This window comes from Paramormyrops kingsleyae, chromosome 22, assembly GCF_048594095.1.
Source record: "Paramormyrops kingsleyae isolate MSU_618 chromosome 22, PKINGS_0.4, whole genome shotgun sequence".
Classification (NCBI taxonomy): domain Eukaryota; kingdom Metazoa; phylum Chordata; class Actinopteri; order Osteoglossiformes; family Mormyridae; genus Paramormyrops; species Paramormyrops kingsleyae.
In genome coordinates this window covers 22495505-22512077 of record NC_132818.1, presented here as the reverse complement: position 1 = coordinate 22512077, position 16573 = coordinate 22495505, and the positions used below count along the sequence as shown (strand labels likewise).

Genomic DNA, 16573 nt, shown 5'->3' with positions numbered 1-16573 from the left:
TGCTCTTTAAAGTGCTCTCCAGGCTAGTCAGCCTGATTAGCGAAGGCTAATTTATCTCAGTCGATTTATAGCCTCTCCTTTTTTTAAAAAAAAAAAATCGACTTAAAGATTGCATGGAACTTAAAGCCAGTGTCACCAACTTTGGTCAGCTGGCTGACGTGAGATTTTAAATTCAAGACAAGTCTGCAAGCTTAATTACAGTGTTATTACCTTGTAAACTGTCTGTAGGGTTTGCAAACTGCCCCAGTGCTTTTGATGTAGCCAATTTTCGGTTTGTAATGGAATAATATAGATTTGCCGTAAGATTTCTTGCGTCAGCGTGAGAGTCTGAAAGCGTGAGTGTCAAATACGGGAGAGCTGGCAGCCCTGTAAAGCTGTGTTTTGTTTGGTGCGCTATCCATTATAGCATCGCATCTTTCTTTACCTTCGTGCAAAGAAATTACAGAAATTTAAGCCACATTTGAAACAGCTTAAGGTCCCAACTCTGACCCCAACAACATTTATATTATAACCCAAAGTAATGGTAAATTATATAAATTATATTACTCAAATGAACATTAGTAATATTTTGTTTCATATTTGCTTGGACCTGACAACACCGTAAAGTCCTATATCAACAGAATAATCATGTTTTTTTTTTTTTGCAAACATATAACAAATAAGAATTTAATTGTGTACTGCACATATAACAATAAATTGCTTGAATCAAATGCAGTAATAAAGAAGTGGGCAGGGACCAAAAAGGGGCGGGATATCCTTGGGAAAGGCGACATCATCCATTCTCACCTTCACCCCTCCTTAATTAATACTCATATAACACTGGCTTTACTCTCAGCCACCAGAACAGGTGCGCAGACCCTGATGACTTCTTCCACACCTCCTTGTCACCCTTCCCAAGGCCTGATAACTATTTTTTCTTGCTTTTTGTTTGCCTTGTGCTGCTATCATCCCCAAATCCTCATTCTCGTGTCACATGATAAAAAGTGAAAACGCTTTCGGACAAATTTTTCGGTTCTATTTATTCATTCATTTCTTCTAAATGATCCGAGTAGATTCTAAATCAAAAGGATTCAAAAGCTTTATTTTTTATTTATACAACAAGTGCAATGAAATGCTTGCTTGCATACCTCCCTGCAGATCTAAACAAGAAGAATTGTAAATAACAATTACAATGGTGATGAAGAACAGACTACAATGTACATATTATGTAGCCTATACAATATACAATGTACATACAATACAATGACATAGAAGTAGGACTATAGGCTGCTGAGATTGGAGATTGAAGTGGCAATGATTAATAAATAACAACGCTGGTTGGCAGTTTCATGTTACATTTCATGCAAAAAAAATTCATTTCAGTTGTTAGCCAAGGCAAATGTCACATAACGTTTTCCACATTCTCCTGTTATCAAGCATCGGCCTTCTGTCTACCTTTGCATTCGGTTACCTGGCATTTTCTGCGCCCGTTTCCCGAGTTCAGCGTGATTTCCACCACAGCCACACGAGCCAGCGCGGTGGCAGTAGGCTCCCCGGGTTGGGTGACTCGCTCGACAGCAGGAGAGGAACCTCCTCCGTAAAATGTCTTTGCCTGTGCGCCACTCGTATCAAAGACATTTGCTTATTCTCACCACATCCAGGATGTTATAAAATACACATGCTGGCTGACTGCCTCATTAGGCATATGCTACAAGTGCAGAACGCCATGCTTTCCCCTGTGTCCCTGCATTGTACCCAGCATTAGCAAAGTTTCCTAGTGTCAGGGTCAGACTCACTTCTCTGGAGGCCCCAGCCTGGCATGGGTGGGGTGGGGTGTGGTGGGGTGGGGTGGGGTGATTGTGCTTCATTGTTACAACAGAACTGCCCCAGTATTAATCCCTTGTGGTGCAGCGATAAACCCCTGTCGCCTCACCCTTCTGGCACCTGGGTTTGAATCTCTGCTAGGGCTCCATGTGTGTGGAGTTTGTGTACTCTGGGTACTCCAATCCCCCCCGCCACACACACACAGTCCAAAAACATGTTGAAGTTAACTTATGCAAAGAACAAGTCAAATAAAAATGTGACAATATAAAATATCATTGCTGTGAAAGCGAAGAATCCAAACAATAAACATGGTCTATAGACAGTATAAAATTTAAAATACAACTCACATCAGGGTAAAAAAAACAGTAAGGGTCCTGCAGGCAGATGTGGAATAAAAGTCTATCGGTGGTGCTGAATGACACGATCGTTAATATAAAATACTACACATAATCGGTGCTTAAAAAGACGTATTATAGTGATAAACAAATAATAGTGCAAATGATGCACATACTTCTATAGATTAACTGTTTCTAGGATAGAGCCACTAGACCCCAGTATGAAAAGATAGCTGGGTAGCATGAAGTCTTAAAGTAGGTAGGAAGAGTCCATTATAGCTGGGATGGAGGGGTGCAACTTTGTCTATCCTGAAAACTGAAAATGCAAGCAGACATGTTGCTATCTTTGCCTTTGGTAAGTCCCCCCACCCCCAGGTCAGGATCTGTGACAGCGAGCATCAAGTTCCCACTTCTGGAATCGGTACAATGCATCATTCATGTCTGTGACACACTGTGCTAGTTCTCCCCTGTGGTTATTTATGGTGCAGCCCAACTTGTTCTTCCCCTACCCTTCAGTTCAGAAAAAGCAGAATTTTTCACTTGAGAGGGCTTCCTACGTGTGTATTCTTGCTGGGTACTTAATTTATTTGCTGGACAATAGGGAGGAGTTATCTGAGTGAAACTTTGAATGATATTACAGTTTACTTAGTTAAAAATATTTTTTTAAATACTGCAGAAATAATAACTTAAACTGAATCTAAATTTTCAGAATTGATGACAAACTCCATAGTAAGTACACATAAATGCAAGTTAATATAGTACTTGTTCCCCTCTAGTTCACTTAGATGACAACACATTTTTCACTTGACCTTTGCGATTGTGGGAGAATGTGCAGAGTGTAACAACAGTGTCTCTCCCATGAGTCAAACCAGTTTGCAGTTTTAAGTGGACACATGATTTCTTGTTTGTTTGGTTGATGCCCATCATACAGAACGTCTTATGTGGTCACCATAGCAAATTGAGCGCGTCAGGCTTTACATCAGCCGGCAGGCATTATAAATCTACAATGACTGATGCATTTGTGACTGACGTCGAAGGTGGGAGGCTGGGAATCGATTGGAACTAAATGCATGTATTTTCCATTAAGTAACATTTATCATGTCTCTTGCCATATGAGTCTGACACAGTCTGTCGGGGGATAAAAATGTTTTCTTAGTAATACACGCAGATAAACAGATAAACCATGTTGTCCAATCTTAAAGTATGTATCTTAAAAGATCAATCTTATATAATCTGTGCTATTGCCTCTTCTGTAGTTACATATGTTTTAAAGTATTTTCTGCTTTCTTTGTCTGGGGCTTAAGTCAGGACAACCTTGCAATTTTTAATTTTTTTTTTAAAAAAAGCACTTCATGTGATTTAACTTGAATGCAAAGGAACATCAATACCTCTAACTTTGTTTTGTTTTTATATACAAACGGTGCAAAAAAATTATGGAAACCCCACACGAAACAAGCTGTACATTGTGAGCTTGTCAAACCTAAAATTTAATGCAGGGATGCTAACTGGACTGAACTTATTTCCAAGACAAAGCATTACCTGGTGTAATGCTCACAAAACCAGAACCTGAAGAGCCTAAAGAGTCGTCTTGTATGTTTCTTTTCTATACATTTTGAGCCACAAGGTGCCTAGACGCTACAATGTCTGTTGCCAACTGTCACCCATTATGAGGAATCGATAACGATTTGGGCAGCCATCTTGTGGGAGTCAATAGGTCCAATGATTGCTTTGCAGCCATGGAACATGACCATACACACCCTATGGTGTGAAAAGTGTACGCTTGCAACGTGGCCGTGTTCCGAGGTGGTCAATACCCAGTGTGTTCTTCATGGGAGACCTGGAGCATGTAGTGCAATGTTGATTTCAACCTCCTTTAAAGAGCTGGAGAACTTTCTTCTTAAAGAATGGTCTAATACACAGTTATACGTGTATGATGACAAAAGATGCCCCTACTGCTCATTAGGTCTTGAGTAATGATATTAATATATCGTTTGGCATATCCATTATTTTCCATTATGTGCAACCAATGAAATGGTGCAAGACCAGGTAGAGGGTGCAGATACCAGGGCATGTAGCCAGTGCATCTCTTTGTTTTATCTAAGGATTATATGTAAGATCTTTTAAACGTGACTTTTTTGCTCCCGTAATAAAATATGTGTTTCTGAATGTCATCCCTACTGGGCCATATTTCACAGGTTTCAAGGTTTGTTCATTTTAAGTAATCGCCTTAGCGGCTGTAAAATCAGAGAGCGGACCTAATGACTTCACACGATGCAGAGCAGATTTGTTCCCGGAGGGAATTAAGACGCTCAACCTTTAATACAGTATTAAAGGCCTCTTTTTCGCGCACAACTGGGTGTACTGAAGAGAACATTTCTGAGTAACTTGGTGTAGGAAGTTGTAATGGAGGGCTACTATGACGTGATTACCCCAGACGATTGTGGTTGTTGTGACTACTGGGTTTGTTGGTGGGCTGTTGTATGAATGAATGAATGAATGAATGAATGAATGAATGCTACATTTATATAGCGCTTTACAAAACCGATAGAATAGAAGAATAGAATAGAATAAAATAAACCTTTATTATCCCACGAATGAGAATTTTAGGTGTTACAGAGCTCTTATACAAAAGGATTGTAGAACAACAAGAGCAGGTAAGTCAGTTGTCTATATACACAACCAAAGTTTTATGGACAAAATAAATAAAAATGTACAGAGATAAGTACAGAATGTACAGAGATATGTACACAAGTGTGGGGGTGGGGTGTGAATGATCCTGGTGAATATACAGTGTACACGCAAGCTGCAAATCGGTAACAGCAGTTAAAGACATATGATAAGTCAGTTAGACAGGCGATGAGTAAAAATAACCACGCTAAACTGTGTTATAAAGTCTGACAGCTGCCGGTAAGAATGACCTGCGGTAGTGCTCCTTCCTACACTGTGGGTGTAGAAGTCTATTGCTGAACGAGCTGCTCAGAGATCGTACATTCAAGTCAAATCTTTTGATTCTAATAGTGTTTCATCCACCCTAATCAAGACAGTACAATGAAACGATAGGCATCATGCTGACATTGTGGTTAGTTTTTACTTATGATAAGGTGAAATGCCATAAAATGAAAGGGTTATGTAAGTGCTGTCGTCTGGCATTGCCTTGTTTGACCCCTTCATTTTGGCAGCTATCTACTCTCCGGAAATGTGGAGGCAAGCTGCTAATTAACAGGCTGCCTGCTAATTAAGTCCCACTCGCAGTTCTCCCTATGTGGGCAGCTGCAGGAGGCCACTCTTGTGGGTGAGACAAGAAGCCTTCACCTCAGGTCACCAATCCTGCTTGATCACCTCATGTTTTTGACTTGGGGGGTATTTCAGTGAAAAGGTCATATAGGATACATTTGAAAGGCGTGCACATTAATAGTGAAGCCTGTCTCCTTTTCAGAAGCTACCGAAAATATCACTGAGAAACCAAGTAGAAAGTATAGGTATAGGAGTAGGTGTACAAGGTGTTGAACCCCATCCATGGAGGTACGGATTGGCCATGTGGAACTTTCCATGATTCAAATAAATCATCTCAATAACATGCACTGGGGCAGTTCTTGTTACATCCTGCAGGTTGGGGCAGACTGACTTCTCATGCTGCAGTCTAGCTTTTTCCTCCCCTTCCATCCCGCCATCTTGTCACATCCTGCAGGTTGGGGCAGACTGACTTCTCGTGCTGCAGTCTAGCTTTTTCCTCCCCTTCCACCCCGCCATCTTGTTACATCCTGCAGGTTGGGGCAGACTGACTTCTCGTGCTGCAGTCTGGCTTTTTCCTCCCCTTCCACCCCGGCATCTTGTCACATCCTGCAGGTTGGGGCAGACTGACTTTAATTATAGTGTCAACACCTGGTTCAATCCCCTTATTAACCCCCCTGCCCTCACACTCAGTGTGAGATATTTTTGCTTTTTCATGAGCCGTGCTGAGCATTTTGAAGTTGTCCTGTTCCTGGTCCTGATCCAGCCCTTCCTTGCCCCCGAATCCTTCACTCCTTCCTTGTGTACTCACCCATTGTTCTTCCTGCCTCCATTGGGCTGATCCCCCTGGCTTCTGACCCTTTTGGACCTGTGACCATGACTATGAACTTTGCCTGCTGATTCAAGTATTGTCTGCCTGATCCGGATAATAAAACCTTTGTGCTCCACGTTTTGGGTCCCGAGTGTCTGCCCTGGCTGAGTCTGACACATCGCAAAAGATCTTTCGGTTTTTTTTTTTAGAATTGTCCTGCAACATGTAGTCTTGTTTATGAGCCGTATTCTTACTCTAAAACTAAGGAAGCCTTCTTTTCAGGTAATTACACTGGCTCATGGGGAGTCACGCCACTGCGTCCCTGAAGCTTGGACCACAATCAGGGGCAGTGGAGTTACATAACCCCCCATCTAGGGATGATGAAGGGCCACATACCTACTCCTGTCCTCCTTCAAGCTCAGTTTTACTTCCTACAACCTGTAACAGCCACAGCTTGAGCTCCATGAATCTCATTCCTATTATGTTATGCAAATGCTGTTTCCATCAGGACCCACCGTCGAGACTGTCGCTGCCAAGTCTGCCCGTATTTACGTAACGCACCCCAGAGGGCTGTTTCACTGCTCATTTTTGGGTCCAGCTTTAATTTTAGTTGTTTGCTTTTTTAAATGTCATTACCTGATGATTCTCTGGTTTTTGTTTTAAAGAGGTTAGTTGTTTCTGCTGTACTTTTGGTATGGTTTGGAGGTATTTTTGTTAAATTTTGTTTATTATTAATATCATTATTATTATTTTACAATTATTTTTTTTCAATCTTATGTCTTTTGCTGCTTGAGACTAACCCTAACCCTATATTGCATAAGCAATGTAGAAGATGCATGGATGAATCTGATAATCAGGTTCCTTAATGGATACTAAATTACAGTGTGACATCCTGCAAATGAAATAGGCCTGTTTTTAAAGTCTGCTCCACACTACCTGCCTTATCCCTTTTGCAATTATTTGATTATCCATGTACTTTTATTTTCAATGCTTTCCTGCTGGCATTCATTTTATGGCCTCCCTTTGCTGATAGATAGCACCATTAAAAAAAATAAGAGCATTGTCACATTGGCAAAAAGGTGGAGAATCCTTCACGGGCGCACTAGAAAGAGTAGGTGGTGTTCAATTGTCTATGCTCACCATTGCTGACACATGTGGGGCTGATCCTGTCTCCAAGAGAAGAACCAAAAAATGTTTTCCCTTCAGTAGTATTTTTATTTAGGTTTACAGGTAATTTTTTAGCATGATGGCATAGTGTTTACTACTGACCAGGGTTCGAGTCTCCATCACGGCTCTGTGTGTGTGGCGTTTGCATGTTCTCCCCGTGTCGTTGTGGGGTTTTACTTCGGTTTCCCCCCACAGCCCAAAAAACATGCTGAGGTTAATTGGAGTTTCCAAATTGCCCATAGGTGTGCATGTGAATGGTGTGTTCAGGCCTTTCTTGTCAGACAGAGTCTCTATTATCCGTCCAAGAGGCCAGGAATTTCTCGGAGAGGTGTCATCCACGATCAGCACCACATCGCCGACTGTGAAGTTCCTTCCCGCAGTGCACCATCTTTGATGTTCTTGAAGCTGCGTAAGATATTCTTTACACCAACGCTTCCAAAAGACAGGTACTGTACTTGTTTCCATCGGCGACTAGCATACTGATCATTCCTATCAAACACTCCCGGTGGTAAATTAGGCTTGACCTTGAGTAGCAACAGGTGACTGGGTGTTAAGGCCTCTAGATCATTTAGGTCAGAAGAAGACTTCGTGATAGGCCTGCCATTAATTATGGCTTCCGCTTCACATAATAAGGTGTGTATACCTTCTTCATCCAAAGATTGCTTCTTTACAGTGGTATTCAGAATTTTTCTTACAGAGCGAATCAACCGCTCCCAGCTTCCCCCATGATGAGATCCTGCAGGCGGATTGAAGTGCCAAAGGATACCCTTTTGTTAACAGTGTTTTTCAACCTTGCAGGTGTTCCATTCTCTGATCGATTTCTTCAACTCATCATCGGCTGATGTGAAATTGGTTCCATTATCAGAATACATGTCCTTCACTTGCCCCCTTTGTGCAAGAAATCTTCGAATTACATTAATACACGCATCTGTGTCAAGCGAAGATGCAACTTCCAAATGTACAGCTTGTATTGCGAGACACGTAAAGATAATGCCGTACCTCTTCACTTGAACTCTCCTCGCTTCACAAGGAATGGGCTGAAATAGTTCACACCTACTCGAGTAAACGGTGGATCATCTGGAAGGACTCTGCACCTTGGTAGCATAGCCATAAGCTGCTTTCCTGCAGATCCGTGCCATCATCTACAAGTAGTGCACTTACAAAGCATTTGTCTGATGGCACCGCTTGCCCCTGGAACCCAAAAATGCTGACGGAGCTCAGCCAACATATGATTCCTTCCAGCATGCCATATAGTTTTGTGTATGTGTCTCAATGTTACATTGGTAACATGCAAATCCTTTGGCAGTATGGCTGGCTGCTTCCAATCTCCAATTCCGCATTATCTAGATCTTCACAAGTTATGCCCTTTCCTTTGTAAGATTTTTTAAACTTGTTCATTTTGATTTGAATGCCTTGTTCCATTTCAGCTGAAACCTTTTTGTCCATCATACTCAATTGCTTTCTCTTTGTTTTCAGTTCCAACAGCATCTCTTTCCACCTAAAAAATGAATAGTTCATTATCCGGTCCATGGAATCTTGGGGCTCCTTTATTTGTACTGCATGTACTTTGATTGCTCGTTTGACCTCAGGGTCATCAATGTCTAACATTCCAGGATCTGGATTCTGCGGCCACTCGTTTTCTGAGCAGTGCAAGAATTTTGGTCCAGAAAGCCAACTCCTATTTTTTAAGAAGGCTTCGACAGTCTGTCCTCTTGAGACATAGTCTGCAGGGTTAAGAGTCGTATTAACATATCTCCACTGTGAAATGTGAGAATGCTTCAGAACTGTCGATATTCTATTAGCTATAAAGGTCTTAAATCTGGTGCTTTCACTTCTCAGGTACTTAAGTACAGCTGTGCTATCAGTCCAAAAGACTGAGTCACAAAGCTCCAGATCAAGTTCCTTTTTAACTAGCTTGTCCATATTGACTGCTACGGTAGCTGCAGTCAATTCCATTCTTGGAATTGTTAGGGCCTTTAGTGGCGCCACCCTAGCCTTTGCCATCATCAAGGTAGATTGAGTCTGGCTGTTTTCATTACCTAACAGCAAGTAGCTGACTGTTCCGTACACATCCTCACTTGCATCCGCAAAATGATGCAGCTGTGCAAAGGTTGGAGGACCAAATTCGCTCATCTTGATGCATCTGTGGATGCATCTGTGGACTCTAACCGTCTAACTGTTGCAAACCTGAGACCCATTCTTTCCATCTCTGTATAACATCATTGGGCAAGTCTTCATCCAAGCTGCATTTTTCTTGGCAAAGGTCTTGAAGGATTCTCTTAGCTGGTAAGAGAACAGGAGCGAGGAAGCCCCATGGGTCAAAGATAGAACTGACAAGAGAAAGTAGGCCTCTCCTAGTCAATGGCCGATCCTTAAGACTAATCTTGAATTTGAACTGATCTGATTCAGCACACCATTGGATTCCCAATGTTCTCTCCATTGGTAAGCTGTCTTGATCCAAAGCCTAATCATTAAATCCTTGTGTTCTTTCTTCCTTAGAAAATAAGGTGAGCAGTTTTCGACTGTTACTTGACCACTTCGTCAGCCGGAAACCTCCCTTCGCCAACATACTCCTCAAATTGGAGCAAAGAGCAATGGCCATATCTTCATCTGTAACTGACTTAAGGCACTCATCAACATAAAAATTCCTCTTAACTGTTTTAGCAGCTTCTTGACCAAATTCAATCTCGAAATCTGTTGCGTATTTTTGCCGAGCAAAACTTGCGCCAAAAATGTGGACCACCATTTTATATTCAGCAAGCTCTTCCTGGTAATTCCCATCAGGCCACCATAGGAACCTCAAGAGATCTGTGTCTTTGTCCCGAATCTTGACCTGGTGGAACATAGCTTCCATATCTGCCATTTTAGCCACAGCCTCTTGTCGGAACCTCATGAGGACCCCCACCAACGAACTTAAGTCAGGACCTTGCAAGAGTTGTTGATCTAATGATGTTCCGTGGTAGCTCGCTGCACAATCAAAAACCACACGTAGTTTCTGCTTGACGGGATGTCGGACCCCATGGTGAGGCAAGTACCACGTCCTTCCATTCGGTGGTGCGAGTGGGCTCTTGTCAAGCTTCACCGCATAACTCTTTCGTAGAATGTCATCCATGAATGCAGCGTACTCCGCCCAAAACTTGACATCTCTCATGAACCTTTTCTGTAAATTCAGTGCATGTTGTTCAGCAACAGATCTATTATTTGGTAGATTCAATGATTTGTTTTTCACCGGAAGGCAAATACTGTAATGACCATCAGAAAGTTTTAATGATTAAGACACCATAGCCATGAACAAGTGGTCTTCCTTAGACATTTCAAATTCTTCGACTTGTTCTGCATCAGGGAAATCTTGCTTAAACTGCAGCTGCCAGAGGTCTCATAGCTTTGCTACAGAAATTCGATTTGCTGCTACTTCAGGTTCGCTTCCTTGTTGCTGTGCTACATCCACCTCGGAGTGGACCATTCACCATCCAGCCCAAAAATGATTTAACGGCATATGGCCCATTACCTATGCTACTGACAACTTGAAGCGGTTCCATAGCCTTGGGTACATTTACTCCTATTAGCAATTCAATCTTACACTCAATGACGGGAAGATGCACTTCCTTCAGGTAAGGCCAGTCATCAATATCCCTTTGACATGGAATATTATCTTCAGTAACTGAAATTTCTCTCTGTGAGTACACCTCTGGAAGCTCAATAAACTGACTGCCGTTCAGACTACTGATTTCCAGACCAGTAACTACTCGGGTGTGGACCACAGATTCCCTTCCCATTGCTCTTAACAGAACGGTTGTGCTCCGTCCACTCACATTCAGTTCATTGACCAGTGACTCCGTACAAAAAGTAGCGGTGCTACCGGGACCTAAAAACGCATATGTAACTACTGTCTTTGTTCCCTTCTGTGCCTTGATGCATACTGGAACGATTGAAAGCACACAATCTTCCTTACCGGCCCCAGTGACACCAAAACTTAAAGTTTGCGTGAAAGCACTTGAGACTGATTGCGCTTCACAACTTTCCTTTGTCATTGTCTCGTCCGTATCTTGTGTTGAGCTGCCCTTGAGTTTTATGTGGAGTAGCGTGGGATGTGACCGAAAACATTCTTGACATTGCGCTCTCTCTTTGCAGCTGCTGCTCATGTGTCCATGTTTTCAACATCCAAAACATAAACCTTTAATTCTCAAGAAATCAATCTTTTCTTTATGAGACTTGCTCTGGAGTCTTCTGCATGCTGCAAAGCAGTGTTGCCCTCCATTGCAATAAGCGCAAGGCTTGCTGCTGGCATCAACAGAGAAAGTTTGCATTTTAGGTGGTGCTTAGTTCTCCACTTCTTATTTTTCTTCCACTGTTTGATTTCCTTTTCGATTGGAACTGCAGTTGTAGCAAAGGCCTTCTTTGTTGCACCTTTCTCCTTAAATTGTGGCCTTTGGCTTATGCTGTTCTTTCTGGCTCTCCTTTAAATCGCCATACATCGGATGCAGAATGTACTTAACTTGCTTAGCGAAGTCCACAAAGTCTTTGGATGTTGCTCTTCTGTTTGTGTATTCTTGAATATCACATGCTACCTTTTACCACCTTTCTTTAAGCTTGTATGGCAATTTGTTTGCCAGTGCCCTTAAATTAACTGCATTGTTCAAGTCTTCCATGTAGCTTATATCAGACATTATATTATAGCAGCCTGTCAAAAACAGAAAAAGACTGCAGTGCTGCATCATCTTCTCGCTGTAATCTGTCCCAACTAAGAGCCTTGTTGATATAAGCTTCTGCTATTCTATAATCATCACCACAATATTATTTTAACATTTGTTTGGCCCTCGCATAACCTGCTGAGGGTTCCATATGAATGCAGCTTCCCAGTAGTTCGTGTGGCTGACCACTTGTATATTGCTGCAAGAAGTAGAGGCGATCTCGATCATTATCTGTACGATCTTCTACGGCGTGCTCAAAGGCTCTAATAAACAGCTTATATTCAAGTGGGTCACCATTAAATGTGGGCATCCTTATATCTGGTAACAAGGATGCCTTGTGGTTCTTCACCAAATATTCTGTTACATTAGCTTGCTGGGAAATTGCTTTACATAAACTATCAAGCGCTGGCCCAACATTGGATTGCACACTAGAAGTGGGTGAGGCTCTATTATGCAATTGCGATTGGAGAACATTTTCAACTTCGATGTTACGTTGTGATACTGGCGGAGAGGTCAGAATATTGCTAAATTCTGCCACACTCCTGTCAGTTTGCCTAATTTCATATTTTTTTGCAAAACCTCCGTTTTTGCATCTGCCTCAGCAATTGCAGTCTGAAGCTCATGCATCTGTTTTCTAGCCTTTATGCCAGCTTCTTTCCTCATTTGTTCGTCTTGCCATTCTGTTTCTTCTCTTTCAATAGCTAATTTTTTCTCTAAAGCTGCAGCCTTTACTTTTAATGCAGCCTTCTTCACGGTTGCTTTCATCTTAGCTGATGAAGCAGCAGACGCTATGCTTCCAGACAGGGAACCTTTACTGCTAGAGCACTCAGCGGTTAACCTTAATGTCATAGACACACTATCCACAGGGGTTACTTGTGCATCGCACTCTTCAGCTTGTGTAGATCGTTTTAAAACATTATTCATCCATCCTTCACATCTTCAGAAAAAAATCATCCATCGCATTTACCATCGGAACGAACCAATTGTTTTGATCATCCGAATATTCCTCTTCGGTCATAAGTCCTTTCATATCGAAATTTATTTCACAGAATTCCCTTTGTAAATTAAAGTTATTCCGTAATTTTTCCTTAACAACATCCACGTTTACATCATCCTCCATTAATCGCTTGAGGTGTTTTATAATGCTAGTTACCTGCCCTAGCTTAGCTCTTCTGGTATGCATATGATATGTCTGGACACGTTTTCCTCCCGGGCCTTTTCCGTCATTTTTACCATCCGTTTTTCGCTGTCTGGCCTATCCATACAAGCAAAAATGTCCCCAGCTACTTAAAGCAAGGTATCACACAGCACCGTTGAAAAGGAAAAAAGAAAAAAAACTTGACGCAGACAATGCTTTCCACCTCTATATTCACCGAATATAGTCCGTTGAGCTTTGATTTTTAAATCCAGTTACAGCAGGGCTGCTATTGCAGGCTAACTCCAGCACGTATGCTATTCTAAGCTAACAAGGGAAAGGTACAGTACGACTCACAGTTTGCAGTCTTCGGGCTCTGCCAGCCGAAACTTCCTTCCGTGTTCCATGAAAGCCAGGTTTTTTAACTAAGGAATGTAGTGTCCAAATCCAAAAATGGAGCTTAAGGTTGACGCTTTGCTCTCTCCCATCCAAAAACGTAAGGCAAAAGAAACACGCATATCCATTAGCTTAACTTAGAACTATTTACTAAATCGAATAACACCACAGTATACAAAGTTTTCCGTATAGCAAAAGGAAAACTTCGAAAATAAAAAAGATAAGCAGAATTCCTTCCAAAATCAAGAGAAACAGAGGTAAAAAAAAAAAAAAACCGTGCGGCTCTGTTCGTTTTTCTCTCGGAACTCGGAAATTCCGAGTTGAGTGACATCACGTCCGACAATCTCCCGTTCGAGCTACCCAGTACCCACATCTCGGAACAAACATGGCTGCCTCCATGAACACGTTGCTGTGTGTTGCTTTATATTTTAGCAGATTTTGAATTTTCCAAATGGAGAAAATGGAGAAATGGAGATTTTCCAAGAGACAAACAAGAAACACGAACTAGTCAAACCATATTAAAAGCTTTATAAAATATTTTAGTACATTCATAGCGATATTCTTTTTTCGAACGGTAAACAAACTACAAACAAACCAAGTCGCCATGTTGAAATTACGCCACAGGGGCAACTCCGACAACAAAATCTTGTCCGACCTCAACGTCATAAAAGGGGCGTGTTCCGACGGGAAGTGACGTTTTTCGTGACGTTACGTGACGTTTTCATCCGAGTTCCGACTTGGAGAGAAATAATCGAACGCACTTCGATTCCTTAATGACCTCTACTCTCACGTGACACTCTTAAAGGTACAAACCTTAACTGAACAATCTGATATTATTGTAAATAATAATCAGAAAATAATCCCCATCAGCAACATAAGACCCATTATACTTTCAATCCATAAACCCAAATTAATATCCAACTCAATTTATCACAAATATAGTTTTAGGCTCCTGCATTAACTGTGATGCGAAAGTGTGTTTTGTATCATTAGTTATACATCAGTTGACTGTCTAATATGGATCCAAATTTCACTGCCGTCTCATTTTCAGATATCAGCTTATTTAGCCAGTGAGTTAGCAGTCAGAGGTGATAGTTGGGCTTTTGAAAAATCATTTGTATGCTCCTGGGAGAAGCAGTGAGTGGTGGAAACACCAGGGCCTCCATCCTGTGCGAACTCTTACTACCCCCACCCCATGTTCATGCCACTCATCCATCACCCATTTCTCTATTCATTCATCCTTCCTTTCCTCTATCAATCCATCCATCCACCAACCCACCCATTTCTCTGTTCATTTATACATCCCTACATTCATCGATTCCTCTATGCAGGCATCCATCCATCCATTCCTCTTTCTCGCCAGTCATCTGTTTAGTAATTACAGAACGGTGAGAATATGCACGCGATCCTCGGTGTACAGCGGCGTGGGTGGAGCGAGGAAAAGGAGCCAGGAAAATGGGTTATTTGTTATTCAGAACTTCCATCCATTGATAGCAGAAAGATTTCTGCTCTGTGTCTTTTAATTAAAAAGATTGAAAGATACATGATGTAGTTACCAAGTTGGCAGCCACACCTGCTCACGCACAAACACACACGCATTCACAGCCACGCAGCACAGCTGTGCATCGGTGCATTACACTCTGCTTATATTCCGGAAAATATGACAGAGTCATACATAGATGATAATAGCAAGTGCACACGTGCTGAAAATCATATGCATTTGCCAAAATGCAAGGACTGGATGTACCAAATAACAGCTATAATAACCAGGAGCCATAATAGATTTCCTGGGGGAATTCTTAAGCAGTGCTTTAGGAACAAAGAGTTCAGCAAACATTTGAGGTGGGGGGGGGGAATTGCATTAGGAGTCAGAGAGGTTTGGAGAATTTATGAAGGGCAGGTGTCTAATGAACAAAAGCTGTGCTGTACAATCGCATTGCAGAAATCTCTTTGTAACGTTACTTTGTCACAGGGACTGAGCCACAGGTATTAAAAACTAACACACAAATATATAAATCGTTCCATAGCATTCACATTTTTTTTGGAAGGGTGGGGACAACTTACCCTCATTTTAATATGTCTAAAAATTCATTTCTTAACTCCATTTCTTAGCCCCATGATTCTCAACCCAGTCCTCTGTGTCCACATTTTTGCTCCCTCACAACTCAACTTTCAACTCTCAACTCCCAGGACACGTGTACCAGGAATTTCGTGTGCTTTATTGTTTGTTTCAGGTGTTCTGGGAAGGAAGAATGTGGACTAGGTTGAGAAATACATGGTGAAATTGAATACTTCTTTGCTATGAATGTACTCAGAAATGTGTATCAAGATGTCAGTGCTGGTTCTGTACAAATGTCAGTAGACCAGTAGACAAATGTCAGTTACATAAGTTGACTCAAATATGTATTTTAAATAGTTTTTAACATTCTCTGGGGTCAACTATGTCATTGGTAGACATCCAGGTCAGGCACTATGCATGATAGCGACGCAATATGTCTGAGTGCCTGCATACTGTTCTCAAGCATACATACAGTATGTACACAGTATGGCAGTCTGTCACAGCTCCTCCCTGGGAGTCCCTGACTGATGTATCTGTCCCTCCTCCCTGGGAGTCCCTGACTGATGTATCTGTCCCTCCTCCCTGGGAGTCCCTGACTGATGTATCTGTCCCTCCTCCCTGGGAGTCCCTGACTGATGTTTCTGTTCCGTGTCCCTTGGAGGGCCTGCAGCCTGAGTTATGCCCCAGTACACCAACCTGAAAAACCAGTCTCTCTGGATTTCAATTTACAGCTACGCCCCTTCCAGCTGTGACTGAGATCCTAATCATTGAGACTATTTTATTGTGCCTTAGACTTCTGTTTGGTGTGAGATCTTACCAGTTTCTGAGAGTTTGAGTGTTTAGTCCCAGACTATTCAAATCACAGTCCTCAAGGTCCGAGCGCTGCTGAATTTCCAGCCTTCCTTTACCTATCAGTCAGGTGTGAAGCCTCTGACCAATCAGAAT

The 16573-nt window shown here is 41.9% G+C and overlaps 1 long non-coding RNA gene across 1 annotated transcript; it reads right to left on the bottom strand.

The window, feature by feature from the left end:
* Nucleotides 1-4701: 4701 nt before the first annotated feature.
* Nucleotides 4702-13860, bottom strand: LOC111856725 (uncharacterized). Its single transcript, XR_011984762.1, has 2 exons — nt 7321-13860; nt 4702-5978 (listed from the first exon to the last, which is right to left on the bottom strand). It is a non-coding gene; the product is annotated as an uncharacterized lncRNA (long non-coding RNA).
* Between the last annotated feature and the right edge of the window lie 2713 nt (nt 13861-16573).